The 21,352-nt window shown below is 37.7% G+C and overlaps 1 pseudogene; it reads left to right on the top strand.

Moving 5' to 3' along the window:
- Positions 1-6,329: 6,329 nt before the first annotated feature.
- Positions 6,330-6,862, top strand: LOC149991180 (dynein light chain 1, cytoplasmic pseudogene; annotated as a pseudogene).
- Positions 6,863-21,352: the final 14,490 nt, after the last annotated feature.

Below are 21,352 nucleotides of genomic sequence, written 5' to 3'. Positions count from 1 at the left end.
AAAAGTGCTTTTTTTTTTTTTTAAAGGTATTATCTTGCAGATGGCTGGTCAAGGTCAAACAAACGTGGTTTGGTTTAACATATTCTGCAATCATGGGAGGCTTCTGGCTCCCAACTCAAAATATCACTATCTCCCAAGCAGCTGCAAACCTGGGGAGGTAGGTGGGGGAACATGAAAACCAAGGCTGTCAATATGGGCAGTGCAATCCTTTGTTACAGAAAAGCCTAGGACCCTCTCTGTTGTCTCCTACCGCCTTGTTGCCCTGGCCAGCCAGTGGCCAACTGGGCAGAGGCACCGGGGACAGACAATACAGAGGGATCAGGCCCAGCACAGGCAAAAATTTACTCTAAAAAAATGTATTAAAGCAGTACAAACAGGACCTTAAAATTTTCCCCAGAGAAATTGCTTGCAGCATTTTTTTTTCCACCCCAGGTAACTTCTAGCAATTCAATTTGCATCTGAATACTCCCTGCTAGAGCTGCAAGCAGGAACAATGTTAAATTTTCTGGTCAAATGGCCATCTAACCCCCTTGCTACAGGTTACAGAAACAGCAGGTTGTCTGTCTCTTCAACATGGAGAGAGGGGGAAAAAATGTGTCACTTTTAAAACTCAGGCCGCTTTTCTTCAAACTGTGGTACAAGCGGCAGTGGTAGCAGCTTGGCTGCAAATCAACAACACCTCTAAAGCTGTAACTAAAGGGCCCTCAATCTCCTCACTGCTTCAGCAGGGGGGGCATGCCTATGTCTTAAGGAGAAGTGTTGTTACACATGAATAAAACTAGTGTCCATTCTAGACTTCCTCTACAATGGGAAAGGAAGAGGAATAATCAGGTGAACTGATACAAGAATACAAAAAAGAAAGCATCTTCCTGGTCAGGGAATTGTCCTGGCCAAAAGAGTTTCCCAATATAGATCCTAAATGGAATAGTAATAACCCAAATAGAACAATTCAAAAACTTCTCAGGAGATCTCAAACGTGTAGGTTAGGAAAGAGGAGATGCAAAACTTCAAAAAGCTGCAGAATATCTGCATATCTAAAAACTTTTATCTGTCAAACATTGAGTTTGAGTATAGTCCTTCACAGTGTGGAAAAAAACAAAAATTGGAAGCATGTTATGGTTAAATCTGAATGGATAAAATATATGAAAAGTTTGTGAATGTTGCAGAAGGTCTGTGGAAAGTCATAAAAATATATAGAAAGGTTGTGAAAGTTTTTAAACCCGGGAAGAGGAAACCTCAATTATTTATGGTCTGATTGTAGGGTACTGTGCCTTGTATTGGTATTGGCCATTGAGACCTAGGAAAGGTCATCTGGAATTCACTATATTGGTATTGGCCATATGCTCTGAAAGAAATATTTAGGTTTCCCTGGGAAAGTTAAAAGTTCACATGTAGGAAAGTAAACAAAAAAGTGTAAAGCATAAAAATGAAGTTTTGTGAAAGGTATATAAAAGGTTTGTTAAAAGTTTGTAAAAGTTCTGAAAAAAATTGTATGGTTTTAATAATAAAAAGTAAAAGGCATGGAAATGCAATTTTAGTGAATATTATAACAAGGATGTTGCTTCACACTGTATACTTTTCTCCCTACCTGATCCCTCCAGAATTTGGCAATTTTAAAAAGTAAGTAATGACATTAGGTTTCTTTCAATAAAACTAAGAAGACCAGTTGTGAATAAAACTAAGAAGACCAGTTGTGAATAAAACTATTGTTAATCAAGACTTTGACTGGAATGACATGCCTGAAGGAGGCATGCTTAGGCTCTGGTTGTTACCAGAAAGCCCTGAGGAACTGGACTGGACTTTTGAAGCCAAGGAAAGCCCATAAGGAAAAAGCCTGGCACCTTGATTGGTTGTGCAGTCCATGACAATCTTTGCAGGGAAGGAACGAAGGTTGCTTTCCTAAAAGATGGGTAAAAGAAACTTTAAGGCACAATGGAAAATCCAGAGGACTTAGAAAAAGCAGGTGTTTACAGGCAAGGCCTAGTGGCACGTGTGTGGTTCAGCTCCTGTGCCCTAATGGGCAGACTAACAGTCAGCATGAAAGTTCCTTGTATAAGTTCCAGCAAAGCAGACTCAAAGATCATGTGTGATCAATCACTACTCTTGTTGTGTTTATGCAAATAAACAGGCTAAATTAAAATTGGACTTAATGCAGTCCCTTTAATAACAAGGAGGGTAATCTTACAGAGAAAAATCATGACTCAAAGAAAATCACAATGCTTAGTGATAGATTATAAACTAGTGAAGCTAACTGTCTATAAAGTTTATTTTCATTTAAAGTTTGTTTTCATTTGTAAGTTAAACCAGGTCTGTGACATTATCAAAAGTGCTTAATTTACAGGCAAGAAGAATGTCAAGTGCCTTGCAACTGGATGTCTTGCCAATAAGACAGTCTCATATTTAAAGACTGGATTGTGAATCGTGTTGTGTGAATTGACATGTGTGTTCTTTTTGTTTTCATAGGGCATAAGCCTATGATCTCATTACTTGAGTAATTGTCTGTACATATAGGACTGACTTAAGAAGCCCATCTGCATTGCCGCCTCCTCAGACTCAATGGTTTGGCTGAACTAAGTGGTTGGGTTGGTGAAATATGGGGTGGTCTATAGGCTTCACTTTAAAACTGGTTTCTCTATTTTCTATCCTAATGGCTTGGACAAAAAGGGCCCAGAGGTCTGAGAGGGGGGTAATCCTAAAATATTCCCCTCAGTCCAAGATAAGTATAGTGGGCAAAAGGGTTTTGGACAGGTGTGATGTGCATTGCACACCTTCCTCCAAAGAAGCCATTTCTTTTCCTAATTTGGGACATTGAAAAATTAATCCCTGCCTTTTGTCATAGAGTGGTTGTGGCTTGAATTATGCTTTTTAACCCTGTTGCCAAATCTGCTGCCTCCAGAATACGACAAGGATGCCAGCTTGTCCAACAGTGCCAGCCCTTGGAAACCGAGAATGCTGGCTGCCCGGGACAGCTAACTGACCTGGACTCTGCAAGATTCGTTCCCATGTGGGAAGGCCAACCTCCTCTCCACCCCCACTCTTATTAAAGATTTGTATACCCAAGGGTAGGCAGGACAATGACCATGTTCAGCTTGAAGCAGCTAGAAGAGCACGAGACCTTCTCCCACTGTCCTCTATCAAATAAAGATTCTTAAGTCTGAGGAGGGAAATTATACAGGGGTATCAGCCATTCCTTATAAAAAAAAATTCTGTTGCAATTTTCACGTGTTGTAGCACTTGCCATTACCTTCATGTCTTTCAGCCTGAGTTGCAAACTATGCTGCCATTACCCATCTGAACTCTAAGTCAGGTGAAACAGAAACCAGAGACTTGAGTATCCCACAGACAGTCCAGACCTTCACAAACAAGTTTCTCTCCATTATTCTATTAAAAAAACAAAAAACAAAAAACAAACCAAAACTGGGGATTGGGCTAATTCCTTCCAAGTATGCAACACCACACTAAGGAAAGGGTGAGGCAAAAATGAGTAAACTGCCATGAAATTTTCTATCATTTTGAATGTAGCTTTTTCTTCATTGGGTATTTCCTTAATTACTATTAATCTTTGACCCATTTTCAGAGCTCTTATAAAAGTTATTTTAGTAAGTACCTAGTTGTTAATTTGATGTTTCCATAAGGGCCTGGAAATTCGTTTCCCACCATTTTGCTGAAATTCCATTTGCTCTTCTTATTAATCATTGAATGTAAAATGCATGGCACATAGCAAGTGCTTAACAAAAGGCTGATAAATTGAATTTTAAGTATTTGTTTTAGGTCTGTGAAGTATGTTGCTAGTATTTTAATAGGGATTGCATTGAATCTATAAATTGCTTTAGGTAGTATGGACATTTTAATTATATTGATTCTTCACATCCATGAACATGGTATATGCTTCCATTTATTTGTATCTTCCTTAATTTCTTTCTTCAGGGTTATGTAGTTTTCCAAGTACAGGTCTTTTAGCACTTTGGTTAAATTTATCCCTAGGTACTTAGTTTTTCTTGTTGCTATAGTAAATGGGATTTTTCAAAAAATTTTTTCCAGTTTCTATCTCTAATATTTTATTGTTGGTGTATAGAAATGCCTTTGATTTCTAAATATTGACTTTGTACTCTACTGTTTTGCCAAATTCACTTATTAGGTTGAGTAGTTTTTTCGTGAAGTCTATAGGGTTTTCTATGTATACTATCATGTCAGCTGCAAAAAGTGACAGTTTTACTTCTTCTTTTCCAATTTGAATGCCTTCTATTTATTTTCCTTGTCTGATTGCTGTGGTTAGAACTTCCAATACTATGTTGAATAGAAGTGAAAAAAAAAGTGGACATCCTTGTCTTGTTCCTGATCTCAGGGGCAATGCTTTCAGTTTTTGTCCATTAAATATAATGTTGGCCTCAAGTTTCTCGTATATGGTCTTTATTATGTTAAGGTAGGCTCCCTCTATTCCGACTTTGCTGAGATTTTTCATCATAAATAGGTGTTGTACTTTATGAAATTCCTTTTCAGCATCTATTTATATGATCATGTGGTTTTTGTCTTTCATTTTGTTTATGTGGTGTATTACATTTATTAATTTGCAAATATTAAACCATCCTTGAATCCCTGGCATGAATCCCACTTAATCACGATGTATAATCTTTTTCATGTGTGGCTGAATCAGGTTTGCCAACATTCTATTAAGGATTAGAACATCTATGTTCATCAGTAACATTGGCCTGTAGATTTCTTTCTTTGTTGTGTCTTTACTTGGTTTTGGAATTAGGGTAACACTGGTTTCATAGAAAGAGTTTGGAATTCTTCCCTCTTCTTGAATTTTTAAAAATAGTTTTAAAAACGGTAGGTGTTAGTTCTTCACTAAATGTTTTGTAAAATTCGCCTGTGAAGCCATCAAGTCCAAGGCTTTTGTGTGCCGGGAGTTCTTTGTTACTTTGTTTGTTTTTAATTCCTGTTTCAATTTCACTCTTTGCTATCGGTCTGTTCAGGCTTTCTGCTCCTTCTACATTTAGTTTTGAAAAATTATGTTTCTAGAAATTTGTCCATTTCATCTAGGTTGTCAAGTTTCTTGCCATATAGTTGTTTGTAATAATTTCTTACAATCCTTTGTATTTCTGTGTTATCTGTTGTGATAGCTCCTATTTTGTTTCTGATTTTGTTTATTCCGATTCTTTTTTTTCTTAATAAGCTTAGAACCAGCTTCTGCTTTTGTAAATCTTTTAAATTGTTTGTTTAGTCTTTAAGTCGTTTCATTCTGCTCTGATCTTGATAATTTCCTTCCTTCTTCTAACTCTGGGATTTGTTTATTATTGTTGTTCTAGTTCTTGTAGTTGTAGGGTTAGATGTTTTTATTTAAAATTCTTCTATCCTTTTTAGGTAGGCATGTATTGCTATAAACTTTCCTCTCAGAACTGCTTTTGCTGTGTCCCATAGATTTTGGGCTCTTGTGTACTCATTATCATTTCTTTCCAGAAACTTCTTGATTTCTTCCTTGCAGTGGCAAAAAGCTAGCATTACAGATACCCAACTCCTGATCCTTGCTTCTGAGCCCCTCCCCAAAACCAAAGTTTAAGGGCCCTAACTACAGTCCCTAGACATCCCTAATAGGTTTGGTCCAGGGACTAGAGAGGAAATTATGTAGGGGCACCAAATATTCGCTGTAAAAAGTGTCAGAGGTCTGCTAAATATGTAAATATGTAGGGGCCTCAGATGTTCTTTGTAAGAAGTAGCAAAAGCCTGTTAAAAAGCCTTTAAAAAAAAAGAATGTTACAGCCACTCAGTAATTTACAAGCTAAAAGACCCCACTTTAGTCCATATCTCCTTCCATTTGCTGGTAACTTTTTTATAACTTTTGTAAAATTATGTCTTACAAAGTGTCTAGCCTTTTTGCAAAATTAATTAGTTTACAAAGAATTCGACCTAACTAAAAGGCTGAAGCTGCAAGCTAAAGATAAACATATAGCCTTGCGAATTCCTGTTCCTGTTCCTGTTACTGCCAAGACATTCCTGCAGTCCTGCCCAGCCCCCTCTTCTGAAGACTGTTTCCCACCAAAGAAAAAACAAAGGGACATCACCAGTATATAAACCCAGCTTTTAAACCACATTGGACTTTGGAGCTTGTTAGAGACCAGCTCAGAGTCTCTGCCCAACTGCTGGCAATTATTAAAATCCTTTGCTTACATTATACACTACGTCAGAGTGTTCAATCTCGCTTATGTAGCCACAACAAAACAACATTAGAATCATAGGGATACAAGAAGGAGTAAAAGAGAAGCAAGGGATAAAAAACCTGACTGAAAAGTAATAACAAAAACTTTTCAAGATGCACCACGGCTTCTGTAGTGACGGGTTCTCCCGCTGGTTGTGAGCTTCGCTAGGACCTCCCCCAGGAGACAGTTGCAGTTGGCCAGCACCTGCTCCTCTGTAACCATGTGCGACCGAAAGGCGGTGATCAAAAATGCCGATATGTCGGAGGAGACGCAGCAGGACTCCGTGGAATGCGCTACTCAGGCGTTGGAGAAGTACAACATAGAGAAGGATATTGCAGCCCATATTAAGAAGGAGTTTGACAAGAAGTACAACCCCACCTGGCACTGCATCGTGGGGAGGAACTTCGGTAGTTATGTGACACACGAAACCAAACACTTCATCTAATTCTACTGGGCCAAGTGGTCATTCTTCTGTTCAAATCTGGTTAAAAGTGGACTATACCACACACCCAGTGATCCATCCAAAAATAAGGATTGCAGCCTAAATTCCAAATACCAGAGACTGAAATCTTCAGCTTTGCTTAAAGGAACACCTTGATCTGGAACCTTTATTGTGTTGTTTTGTACAGGGCATTCTCTGTACTCACTTGTTGTGGTTATAAAACAATTAGCAAAGCAGCTTACATTTGTATTTATTTTCTATTCCATACCTCTGCTCCATGGTTTTCCTCCTCAAAATCCTTTCCTTTACCCCCAAAATAAATCTGTTGGAAAACTTAAAAAAAATAAAAATAAATAGAAAACTTTTCATAACTTGATGAGAGAAAAAGTCATGCAAGTTCAGGAAGCACAGAGGGCCCAAATGAAGATGAACCCAAAAAGGCCCGCTCCAAGGAACATCACAATTAAAATGATGACATGTAAAGGTAAAGAGAGAATCCTAAAAGCAGAAAGAGAAATACAGCAAATAACATACAAGAGAGCTCCAATAAGACTATCAACAGATTTCTCAACAAAAACACTACAAGCCAGAAGAGAATGGCAAAAAATATTTCAAGAATTGAAAAACAGAGGCCTACAAAAGAGACTACTCTATCCAGCAAAGCTCTCCTTCAAAATGAAAGGTGAAATAAGGAGTTTCCAAGACAAAGTAAGACTGAAAGAACACATCTCCACAAACCAGCATTGCAAGAGATGTTAAATTGAATGCTTTAAGAAAAAGAAGAAAAAGAGAAAGGCAGAGGAACACTATACAAAGAAAAATGAATAATACCCGTCAATAATAAACTTAAATGTAAATTGATTAAATACTCCAATCTAAAGACATAGGGTAGCAGAATGGATATGGAAACATGATCCACATATATGCTGTCTACAAGAGACACACCTGAAAACAAATTATATACACAGACTGAAAGTGAAGGGATGGAAAAAAGTATTCCAGGTAAATAGCCATAAAAAAAAAAACCTGGGATAGCAATATTTATATCAGACAAAATAAATTTTACAGAAAAGACCATAAAAACAGACAGAGAAGATGACCGCGGAGTAGGGCCAGTGTTCTCAGCTCACTCCTGATAAGGACAGAATCCAGGAAAAAATGCGGAGAAGAGTGAGTGACTGACTGCACCTCCACAAAAGATCTCAAGACAAGGTGGGCAGAGTGACTCTCAATCAACTAACCTGAGAAAAAGATCCACCAAAAAGTAGCTGAAATACAACTAGACAGATTAAAGAAATATCATCAAGGACAACGCAGACGGAGATCCAGGACCAGCCAGTGCTGACTCAGCCCAAGTACAGCAGACAGACCATTCCCCTCCAAGTGGCGTCATACTAAGAGGAAATAAAAGCTTTGCATACAGGAATTAAGTTGCCACACCCACGGTCCTTAAGACTGACGGCCAACAACAGATTGAGTATAGTAACAACTAAAGAAGAGAGACAAAGGCAGTAGATCACTGGAAGTCTCCAATAAGCTGCCTAGGGCCAGTCTGGTACATGATCTGACACTACCAGAGGCAGATCCAGGAAGAAAAGATCATTCTAAGAAGGACCAACAAACAAAAGGAATCACAAAAATGGGGAGACAGAGAAACAACCCCCCAATCAAAAGGACAGGCAGAATCCCCAGAAAGAGTGCTAAATGAAATAGAGGGGAGCAAAATATCAGATACGGAATTTAAAACATGGATTATGGAGAAGCTAAATGAGCTCAGCGGAAACTACAAAGAACTCCAGAAAAACTACAGTGAACTCCAGAAGAACTATAAGGAACTTACTGAGAATTATACCAGCATCAAAAAGGACATGGAAGCTATCAATAAGAGACAGGAGGAAATGAAGAATACGATCTCTGAAATGAAGAACACAGTAGAAGGAATTAAAAGCAGGCTAGAGGAAGCAGAAGATCGGATCAGCGAGCTGGAGGACAATGTACACAAAAACTCCCAGACAATGCAACAAAATGAAAAAAGACTGAACAAGAATGAAGAGGCTCTAAGACAGCTGCAGGACAATATGAAACGTAATAATATCCGTATCATAGGAATTCCAGAAGGAGAAGGAGAAGAGCAAGGGATAGAAAACTTCTTTGAAAAACTAATGACAGAAAACTTCCCTCACATGAGAAGAGAAAGAGTCATGCAAATCCAGGAAGCACAGAGGGTCCCAATGAAAAAGAACCCCAACAGGCCCACTTCAAGACACATCATAATTAAAATGGCAACATTCAAAGACAAAGAGAGAATCCTAAAGGTAGCAAGAGAGAAACAACTAATAACATACAACGGAGCTCCAATAAGGCTATCCCCAGATTTCTCAGCAGAAACACTACAAGCCAGAAGGGAATGGCAAAAAATATTTCAAGCTATGAAAAACAAAGTCCTACAACCAAGAATACTCTACCCAGCAAGGCTCTCATTCAAAATAGAAGGCAAAATAAGGAGTTTCTCAGACAAAGGAAAACTAAAAGAATATGTCTCCACCAAACCAGCAATGTAAGAGATGATAAAGGGTCTGCTCTAAGAAGATAAAGAAACAGAGAGAGACAGAGAAGAACACGAGTACAAAGGGGAAAAATGACAATGAATAAGTACTTATCAGTAATAACCTTAAATGTAAATGGATTAAACGCTCCAATTAAGAGACATAGAGTAGCTGAATGGATTAGAAAGAATGACCCACATATATGCTATCTACAAGAGACACACCTTAGAACAAAAGATATACACAGACTGAAAGTAAAGGGATGGAAAAAAGTATTTCAAGCAAATGGACATGAAAAAAAAGCAGGGGTAGCAATACTTATATCAGACAAAAGAGATTTCACAGCAAAGTTCATAAAAAGAGACAAAGAAGGGCATTTCATAATACTTAAGGGAAAAATCCATCAAGAAGATATAACCCTTATGAATATATATGCACCCAACTTAGGAGCACCCAAATATATAAGGAAAATTTTGAAAGACACCAAGAAAGATATAGACAGCAACAGACTTATAGTAGGGGACTTTAACACCCCATTGCCAACAATAGACAGATCTTCAAAGCAAAGAAACACCAAAGATATTGAGGCACTGAACAACACTTTAGATCAAATGGACTTAGTCGATATATATAGAAGTTTTCATCCCAAAGAAGCAAAATATACATATTTCTCAAGTGCACATGGAACATTTTCAAATATAGACCACATGGTAGGACACAAAACAAGCCTCAATAAATTCAAGAAAATTGAAATTATATCAAGCATCTTCTCAGATCACAATGGCTTAAAATTGGAAATCAACCTCAAGGAAAAAACTCAAAAACATTCAAACTCATGGAGAATGAATAACATGCTGTTAAATAATGAATGGGTCAACAATGACATCAAGGAAGAAATCAAAAAGTTCCTGGAAACCAATGATAATGAACACACAACAACCCAAAACTTATGGGATACAGCGAAAGCAGTCTTAAGAGGAAAGTTCATAGCAATACAATCCTACCTAAAAAAGCTAGAAAAATCTCTAAAAAAAAATTTAACCCTACAGCTACAAGAACTAGAGGAAGAACAACAGGCAAAACCCAGATCAAGTAGAAGGAAGGAAATCACCAAGATCAGAGCAGAATTAAATGACATAGAGTCTAAAGTAACAATTCAAAAGATCAACAAAAGTAGGAGCTGGTTCTTTGAAAAGATAAACAAAATTGACAAGCCTTTAGCCAGGCTCATCAAGAAAAAAAGAGAGAGAACCCAAATAAATAAAATCAGAAACGAAAAAGGAGAAATCACAACAGATACCACAGAAATACAAAGAATTATAAGAAATTATTACGAACAACTGTATGGCAAGAAATTTGACAACCTAGAGGAAATGGACAGATTCCTGGAAAACTATAGTCTTCCCAAACTGAATCAAGAAGAAGCAGAAAGTCTGAATAGACCAATAACAGCTAGTGAAATTGAAGCAGTAATCAAAAAACTCCCAGCACACAAAAGCCCAGGACCGGATGGTTTCACAAGTGAATTCTACAAAACATTTAGGAAAGAAATAACTCCTATCCTCCTGAGACTATTCCAAAAGATACAAGAAGAGGGAAGACTCCCAAACTCGTTCTATGAAGCCAGTATAACCCTAATTCCAAAACCAGGTCAAGACACAACAAAGAAAGAAAACTACAGGCCAATATCGCTGATGAACATAGATGCTAAAATCCTCAACAAAATATTGGCAAACCGGATCCAGCAACACATTAGAAAGATCACACACCATGATCAAGTAGGATTCATCCCAGGGATGCAAGGATGGTTTAATATTCGCAAATCAATAAACGTGGTACACCACATAAACAAAATGAAAGACAAAAACCACATGATCATATCAATAGATGCGGAAAAAGCATTTGATAAAGTACAACACCCATTAATGATAAAAACTCTCAGCAAAATGGGAAAAGAGGGAGTATACCTCAACATAATAAAGGCCATATATGAGAAACCTGAAGCCAACATCATACTCAATGGGCAAAAACTGAGAGCATTCCCCCTGAGATCAGGAACAAGACAAGGATGTCCGCTCTCTCCACTCCTATTCAACATAGTCTTGGAAGTTCTAGCCACAGCAATCAGACAAGAAAGAGAAATAAAAGGCATCCAAATTGGAAAAGAGGAAGTAAAACCGTCATTATTTGAAGATGACATGATAGTGTACATGGAAAATCCTTTAGACTCCCCTAAAAAACTACTCAACCTAATAAGTGAATTCGGCAAAATAGCAGGATACAAAGTCAACATTAAGAAATCGAAGGCATTTTTATACACCAACAATAAAAACTCAGAGATAGAAACTGAAAGAAAAATCCCATTTACCATAGCAACAAGAAAAATAAAATACCTAGGAATAAACTTAACCAAAGAGGTAAAAGACCTGTACACAGAAAACTACATAACAGTGAAGAAAGAAATTAAAGAAGATACAAATAAATGGAAGCGTATACCATGCTCATGGATGGGAAGAATCAACATCATTAAAATGTCCATACTACCCAAAGCAATTTATAGATTCAAGGCAATCCCTATTAAAATACCAGCAACATATTTCACAGACCTAGAACAAATACTTCAAAAATTTATATGGAGCTAAAAAAGAGCCTGAATAGCCACAGCAATTTTGAGGAAGAACACAGTAGGAGGAATCACAATACCTGATATCAAACTATACTACAAGGCCACGGTAATCAAAACACTCTGGTACTGGCATAAAAACAGACATATAGATCAATGGAACAGAATAGAGAGCCCAGAAATAAACCCAGGTTCATATGGTCAACTAATATTTGACAAAGGGGGAAGGAACATCAAATGGAGTGAAAAGAGCCACTTCAACAAATGGTGTTGGGAGAACTGGACAGGGACATGCAAAAAAATGAAACTAGACCACCAGCTCACAGCACACACCAGAATAAACTCAAAATGGATCAAAGACTTAAATGTAAGCCGTGATACCATAAAAGTCCTAGAGGAAAAAATAGGCAGGAAAATTTCAGATATCCCACGTAGCAACATTTTCACTGATATATCTCCTAAGGCAAGGGAAATAAAGGAAAGAATAAACAAATGGGACTACATCAAACTAAAAAGTTTCTGCTCAGCTAAAGAAAACATCAGCAAGATGCAAAGGAAACCAACCATATGGGAAAATATATTCGCCAATGACATCTCAGACAAGGGATTGATCTCCAAAATATATAAAGAACTCATACGACTCAACACCAAGAAGACAGACAACCCAATTAAAAAAATGGGTAAAAGACCTGAACAAACACTTCTCCAAAGAAGACATACAGAGGGCCTATAGACATATGAAAGTATGCTCAATATCACTAGCCATCAGAGAGATGCAAATAAAAACCACAATGAGATACTACCTCACACCAGTCAGAATGGCCATCATCAACAAATCAACAAACAACTTGTGCTGGCGAGGATGCAGAGAAACGGGAACCCTAGTTCATTGCTGGTGGGAATGCAAACTGGTGTAGCCACTGTGGAAAACAGTTTGGAATTTCCTAAAAAAACTAAAAATGGAACTGCCTTTTGAACCAGCAATTCCATTGCTAAGATTATATCCAAAAAATCCTGAAACACCAATACAAAAGAACCTATGCACTCCAATGTTCATAGCAGCACTATTTACAATAGCCAAGTGCTGGAAACAACCTAAATGCCCATCTGTAGATGAGTGGATCAAAAAACTGTGGTACATTTACACAATGGAATTCTATGTAGCAGAAAGAAAGAAGGAACTTCTACCATTTGCAACAACATTGATGGAACTAGAGAAAATTATGCTTAGTGAAATAAGCCAGGCAACAAAAGAAAAATACCTTATGCTGTCACCTATTACAGGAAACTAATGAACAACACAAACAAATGAGCAAAATTGAACCAGAGGTATGTAAACAAGAAGTAGACTAACAGTAACAAAGGGGGAGGGAGGGAGGAAGAGAAGGGTGTAAGAAGGGGGAGGGTCAAGTAAAAAGAATATATATATATGAATGACCCACGGACATGGGCAACTGAGTGTAGACTAACTGTGGGGGAAGGGAAGGACAGAGTGCAGGGAAGCAAGAGAGGTAAAAAAGTGATACAACTGTAATGGAAAAAAAATTTTTTTTAGTGTGGTAAAAATGAAAATATGAAGAATGGAAATGCCAGTTCAGTGAATATTAGGACAAAGATTTTCCTTCACGTTGTATATTTTTCTCCCTATTTGATCCCTCCAGAGTTTGGCATTCTAAACAAGTAAGTAATGACATAAGTTTCTTTGCATAGAACTAATAAGACCAGTTGTTAATAGAGGTTCCTTTTTTTTTGGACCAAGTCTTTGACTGGAATGTCAAGCCTAAAGGAAACATACCTGGGCTCAGAATGTTACCAAAAAGCCCTGAGGAACTGGGAATGACTTTCAAATGTAATAAAAGCCCGTGAGATAAAAGGCCTGGTACCATGGTTGGTTTTGCGGTCCACAGGAATCTTTCCAGGGAAGGAACGAAGGTTGTTTTCCTGAAAGATGGCTAGAAGGGACCATAAGACACAAGGAAAAACCAGAAAAACTTGGAAAAAACAGGTGTGTACAGGAGAGGATGAATGCCAGATATGTGGCTCAGCTTCTGTGCCTTGAAGAACAGACTGAGGGTCACCGCAAATAATCCTTGGGTACTTTCCAGCAAAGCAGAACTAAAGATCATAAGTGATCATTTGCTGCTCTTGTTATGTTTATGCAAACGAACAGGATAAATTAAAAATGGACTTAATGTAGTCCCTTTAAAAACAAGGAGGGTAACCTTAGGGAGAAAAATTATTATTCAAGGAAAATCACAATGATCAGTAGTAGACTATAAAATAGGGCAACTAACCGTCTTAAAAGTTTCTGCTCATTTAAAATATGGTTTCACTTGAAAATTAAACCATGTCTGTGATATCATCGAAGATATTGAAATTGCAGGCAAATAGAATTTCAAGTGCCTTGCAACTGGATGTCTTCCCAATAAGACAGTCTTACAGATTTAGAGACTTGTTTGTGGATTATGTTACATAAATTAACACGTGTTTTCTGTTTTCAAAGGACATAAGCCTATGATCGCATTACCTGAGTGATTGTACGCATAAGCCTCACTTAATCCTCTCTGCAGCGCTGCCTCCTGAGACTCAACGGTTTGGCTGAACTAAATGGCTGGGTTGGGGAAGAATGGGCTGGTCTGTGGGCTTCACTTTAAAACGGGTTTCTCTTTTCTATCCTAATGGCTTGGACAGAAAAGGCCCAGAGGTCTGAGAGGGGGAAAATCTAAACTATTTACCTCATCCCAAACTAAGTATAATGGGCAAAAGGGTTTTGGACGGGTGAGATGTGCCTAGCACATCTTCTTATAAAGAAGCCCCCCCCTTTTTTTTTCCTAATATGGAACATTGAAAAATTAATCCCTGCCTTTTGTCATCTAGTAGTTATGGAGTGAATGATGTCTTTTAACCCTTTTCGCCAAATCTGTTGCCCCCAGAACACAACAAAGACACAAGCCTGTTAAACCAAGCACGCCGTTGACTGGAGACAGCCAACTGACCTGGAGTCTGCACGATCCTTCCCCACGTGGGAAGGCCACCCTCCCCTTCACACTCCCACTCTTATTAGGGTTTTCTGGACCCAAGGGTAGGTAGGACGACGACCATGTCCAGCTTGAAGCAGTTAGAAGAGCTTGAGACCTTCGCCCATTGTCCATTACAAGATTACAAAGGGTCCTAATATTTGAGAGGGGGCAGATAGTTAATTTTTACGAACCAGGCGTATGGACTTGGGGGGGATTGCTGGGGGAGGGGTGTGGTGTGCGGAGAGGAGCAAGGGGGAGAAAACTGGAACTGTTGTAACAATATAATCAATAATAAAAAATAAAAAAAAAATAGACAGAGAAGGACATTTCCTAATACCGAAGGAAACAATCCATCAAGAAGATAGAACTCTAGTAAACATATATGTACCCAACATAGGAGCTCCCAAATATATAAGGAAAATACTGAAAGACTACAAGAAAAATATCAACAGCAACACACTCATAGTAGAGGATTTTAATGCCCCATTATCAACAATATACATATCTTCAAAGCAAAGAAACACCAAGGATATTGAAATATTGAACAACAATCTAGATCAAATGGAATTAATTGATATGAATAGAGCGTTTTACCCTAAAGAAGCAAAATATACATACTTTTCAAAAGTACATGGGACATTTTCAAAGATAGACCACATGGTAGGACACAAAACAAGACTCAACAAATTCAAGAAAATTGAAATTATATCAAGCCTAGTCTCAGACCACAATGCCTTGAAACTAGAAATCAACCTCAAGAAAAAAATTTAAAGACATTCAAACTCATGGAGAATGAATAACATGATATTAAATAATAAATGACTTAACAATGACATCAAGGAAGAAATCAGGAAGTTTCTTGAAACTAATGATAATAAACACAAAACCTATGGGACACAGCAAGAGCAGACCTGAGAAGAACGTTCAAGCAATACAGGTCTACCTAAAAAGGATAGAATAATCTAAAATAAAAAATCTAAGCCTACAGCTATAAGAAATAGAACAACAACAAACAAAGCACAGGACAAGTAGAAGGCAGGAAATCATCAAGATCAGAGCAGAATTAAATGACATAGAGACTAAACAAACAATTCAAAAGATCACCAAATGTAGGATCTGGTTATTGGAAAAGTTAAACAAAACTGACAAGTCTTTAGCCAGGCTCCTTAACAAAAAAATAGAGAAGGTTCAAATAAACGAAATCAGAAATGAAAGGGGAAAAATCACGACCGATATCAAAGAAACACAAAAAATTATAAGAAATTACTACAAGCAACTGCACAGCAAAATCATGACAACCTAGATGAAACTGACAAATTCTAGAAACATATAATCTTCCAAAACTGAATCAAGAAAAAATAGAAAGCCTGAACAGATTGATAACAAAGAGTGATATTTAAACATAATAAAAAAAAAAAAAACTTCCAGCACACAAAAGCCCTGGGCCAGATGGCTTCACAGATGAATTTTACAAAATATATAGAGAAGAACTAATGCTTACACTTCTCAAACTATTCCAGAAAATCCTAGGAGAGGGAAAACTCCAACCGCTTTCTATGAAGCCAGTATTACCCTATATCCAAAACCAAGTCAAGGCACAACAAAGAAAGAAAACTACAGGTCAATATCGCTGATGAACATAAAGCTAAAATTTTTAACAAAATATTGTCAAACAGGGTCCATCAACACATTAAAAAATTCATACACCATGATCAACTGGGATTCATCCCAGGGATTCAAGGATGGTTTAATATTTGCAAATCAATGAATGTAATACACCACATAAACAAATTGAAAGACAAAAATCACATGATCATATTCATAGATGCTTAAAAAACATTTGATAAAGTACAATACCCATTTATGATGAAAAATCTCAGCAAAATGGGAATAGAAGAAACATACCTCAACATTAGAAAGGCTATATATGTGAAACCTGAAGCCAACATCATACTCAACAGATGAAAATTGAAAGCCTTCCCCCTGAGATCAGGAACAAGAGAAGGATATCCATTCTCTCTACTCCTATTCAACATACTGTTGGAAGTCTTAGCCACAGCAATCAGACAAGAAAAAGAAATAAAAGTCATCCAAATTGCAAAAGAGGAAGTAAAATTGTCATTATTTGCAGATGACATGATAGTGTACTTAGAAACCCTACAGACTCTACTAATAAACTACTTAACATAAAAAGTGAATTGGGCAAAATAGCAGGATACAAAGTCAATATTCAGAAATAGAAGGCCTTTCTGTACACCAACAATGAAATGTCAGAGATAGAAATTTTTTAAAAATCCCATTTACCATTGCAACAAGAAAAATAAAGTACCAATTTGACTTCCAGCCAAGATGGAGGCATAGACTGACACGCTCTGTCTCCCTCTACAACTAAGAAGGTTTACAGCTAATGCAAAACTAAAAATAATAAGAAGTTCCTGAAAATAAAGCTACATGGAAGTCTAACGTATGAACTCATAAACAAGTGGTGCTCATACGGACGGGTAGGAAGTATGAGCCCATTGCTGAGAAAGATCGAACTGTGCTGGAGGTGGCAGCTGCAGTGCCGAACGGCAGGACCTGGTGATCAGACGCCTGTGTTTGGGGGGAGGAGAGAGGCGCCTGGGGGCCGCCCTGGCTGCAGACTGAATCCTTCGGCTCACAATTACAACAGTGCAGAGGGCAGACCCCATTGGGAGGTGGCCCTGTTCAGCAGCGGAGAGTAACAGTGGGAATCCATCATGGACCCCCGCCCCCACGCAAAGCGCCACAGGGTGGTGCGAAAAGTCACCAGGTTGTGACAAGCACACGAGACTCCGCCCAATACAACGCAGGAGGTGTGACAGCGCCCCGCCCAAGAGGGAAAGATAAAATGGTTAGAATGGCAGAATTAATGATTGAAATACAAATCGCACAGCTAATGAAAAAACAAATAAGAGCCTTAACCGAGGAACAAATAGCGAATCTTTCGGAAGCTCAGTTTAGAGCCATAGTTATAAGACAGCTTACAGACCTAACAGCGGGGCTGAATCAAGACTGGGAAGAAACAGAAGCTAGCCCTGATGAAATGAACAAAAATACATACAAGACAAGTGATGAGGAAGTGAAAGCCATGGATCAAATCAACAAATCAGAACATAAGGAGGGAACAGTCAACCAGTGCAGAAAGAAGAAACGAAGAGTGAGGAATATGACGAGAGCCTCAGAAACCTCTGGGACAGCTATAACAGAATGAACATTTCGGTTATTGGATCACCAGAGGGTGAAGAAGATGAATTAGAAATAGAAAAATTATGTGAAAAAATAATGAAGCAGAACTTCCCGAACTTGGGGAAGGAGGCGAACTTACAGGTCCAAGAAGCACAGAGAGTTCCGGATAGACTGGACCCAGAGAGGACCACGCCAAGACACATTATCATCAAAATGTCAAAAATTAAAGAGAGAATCTTAAAAGCAGCAAGACGGAAGAGAAGAATCATGTACAAAGGGGTCCCAATTAGACTGTCAGCGGATTTCTCAGAGGAGACTTTACAGGCAAGAAGGGGCTGGCAAGAAATATTCAAAGTAATGAAAATCAAAAACCTACAACCACGATTACTCTATTAGCGAAGCTCTCATCCAGGATAGAAGGGCATAGAAAGTGTTTCCAGGACAAAATAAGACTGAAAGAGTTTGTTAGGTCCAAATCACTGTTATATGAGATGTTAAAGGGACTTGTTTAGAAGAAGGAGGATCAGGACAATGAACATTAAAATGAAAACTGTATTACAACAACCAACAGCAGAAGCTAGGGAACTGAGGCAAGGGCAAACTAAGTAGGAAACGAGAAGGGAAAGAGAATTATAGGTTAGGGGAGCATATTGGGGGGAGGTCAGCGGGGATGGGGAACGGGGAGAGGGAGGGTGATGGTGCAGGAATTGGGAATCATATTGGGAGGGAGTGGAGTGGACAAGAGGATGTTGAAGAGAACTATATGCAGGACCAATGGGCATGGATTAAGGAGGGAGACAACTGGAGGGAGGGGGGAGCAGGGAGGAAGGAAATTGGGACAACTGTAACAGCATAATCAGTAATAAAAATATTTTTTAAAAATACAAGAAAAAAGAAAAGAAAAAGGAAGTACCTATAAATAAACTTAACCAAAGAGATAAAAGACCTGTACTCGGAAAACTATATATCTCTGAAGAAATAAATTAAGGAAGATACACGTAAGTGAATGTAAATACCATGTTCATAGATGGGGAGTATCAACATCATTAAAATGTTCATACTACCCAAAGGAATTTACAGATTCAACGCAATCCCTATTAAAATACCAGTGACATATTTCACAAACCTAGAATAAAAAATTCAAAAATTTATATGGAACCAAAAAGACCCCGAATAGCCACTGAAATCTTGAGACAGAAGAATGCAGTAGAAGGAATCACCATACCTGACATGAAACCATATTACAAAGCCACTGTGACCAAGACAGTCTGGTATTGGCATAAGAACAGACATATAGATCAATGGAATACAACAGAGAGCCCAGAAATGTACCCAGGTCTATATGGTCAACTAATATTTTACAAAGGGGGAAGAAACATAAAATGGAGTGAGAAGAGCTTCTTCAACAAATGGTGATAAGAGAACTGGACAGGGACATACAAAAAAAAAAAAAAAAGAAACTAGACCACCCACTTACACATGCGCCAGAATAAACTCAAGATGAACAAAGAATTAAATGTAAGCTGTGACACCATAAAAGTCCTCGAGGAAAACATAGGCAGGAAAATTTCAGATATCCCATGTAGCAATACTTTTACCAGTATATCTCCTAAGGCAAGGGAAATAAAGAAAAGAATAAACAAATGAGACTACCTCAAACTAAATATTTTCTGCTCAGCAAAAGAAAACATCAGGAAGATGGAAAGGAACACAACTACATGGGAAAATACATTTGCCAATGAATCTCAGACAAGGTTTTGATCTCCAAAATACATAAAAAACTTATATGACTCAACACCAAGAAGACAGACAATACAATTTAAAAAACGCACAGAGGACCTGAAAACAACACATCTGTAAGGAGGACATACAAAGGGCCCACAGGCACATGAAATAATGCTCAACATCACTATACATCAGAGAGATGCAAATGAGACACCACCTCACACCAGTCAGAATGTCCATCATTAATAAATCAACAAACAACAAGTGTTTCGAGAAGGAGAAAAGGGTACCCTAGTGCACTGTTGATTGGATTATAGATTGGTACAGCCACTGTGGAAGAGTATGGAATTTCCTCAAAAAACTAAAAATGGAACTGCCTTTTGATCCAGCAATTTCATTGCTAGGTTTATACTCAAAGAATCCTGAAACATCAATGCAAAAGAACCTATGCACCCCCACATTCATAGCAGCTCTATTTACATAGCCAAGTGTTGGAAACAGACTAAGTGCCCATTAGTGGATGAGTGGATCAAAAAGCTGTGGTACATTTAAACAATTGAATACTATACAGCATAAAGAAAGAAGAAACTCCTATCTTTGTGACAACATGAATGGGACCAAGAGAATTATGCTTAGTAAAACAAGTCAGGTGGCAAAAAACAAATACCATATGATATCACCTAATACAGGAACCTAATGAACAAAACAAACAAATGAGAAAACTAGGACCAGAGACATGTATACATGGAACAGACTGACAGTGGCCAGAGGGGAGGGGGAGGGGCAAAATTGAAGAAAGAAGGGGAAGGGTGTAGTCAAGGAACTAGTATAAATGACCCATGGACATGGTCAACATGGTGGGGATTGACTATGGGAGAGGGGGAAGGTTGGCAGGGCAGGGGAGAACAATGAGGGGAAAATGGGAAAACTGTAATAGAAAAACAATTTAAAAAACTGAAAAATACATACAATTTACAATAGCTCAAACAAAGTAAAATATTTAGGTGTAAATATAACAAAATATGTACAGACTCTGTAGACTGTGAACTATAAATCACTGATGAAATTTTAAGAAGTTCTAGATACAGAGATATACTGTGTTCATGGATTGAAAGAAACATAGTAAAATGTGAATTGTTCCCAAATTGATCTACAGATTTAATGCAATTTCTATCAATATTCCAACAGAACTTTTTTGTATTTTCAGATAAGTGGTTTGTGAAATTGATTAAAAAGCAAAGAAATTAAAGTAGCAAAAACAATTTGAAAAAGAAGAATAAAGTTAAAAAGCTAACACCATTTGATTTTAAGAATTATTGTAAAATAATTTTACAGTTATCAAGAAAGTGTGGTTTTGGCAAAGGAAAAGAACCATAGATCAATGAATGAAATTAGAGAATCCAGAAATGGACTTACGTAAATCTGGCAAATTTATTTATGACAAAGTTGCAAAACAATTTGATGGAGAAGAGATAATATTTTCAACAAATGGTGGTGAAACAATTGTACATCCATAGGCCAAATATGTAACCCTGACTTGTAGCTCACACCCTGAACAAAATTAAATAATCGAAAAATAAAACATACAACTA

This window comes from Furipterus horrens, unplaced genomic scaffold, assembly GCF_987537825.1.
Source record: "Furipterus horrens unplaced genomic scaffold, mFurHor1.1.pri manual_scaffold_17, whole genome shotgun sequence".
Taxonomy (NCBI): Eukaryota; Metazoa; Chordata; class Mammalia; order Chiroptera; family Furipteridae; genus Furipterus; species Furipterus horrens.
The sequence above is the reverse complement of the archived record's forward strand: the minus strand, read 5'-3'. Positions and strand labels throughout refer to the sequence as shown.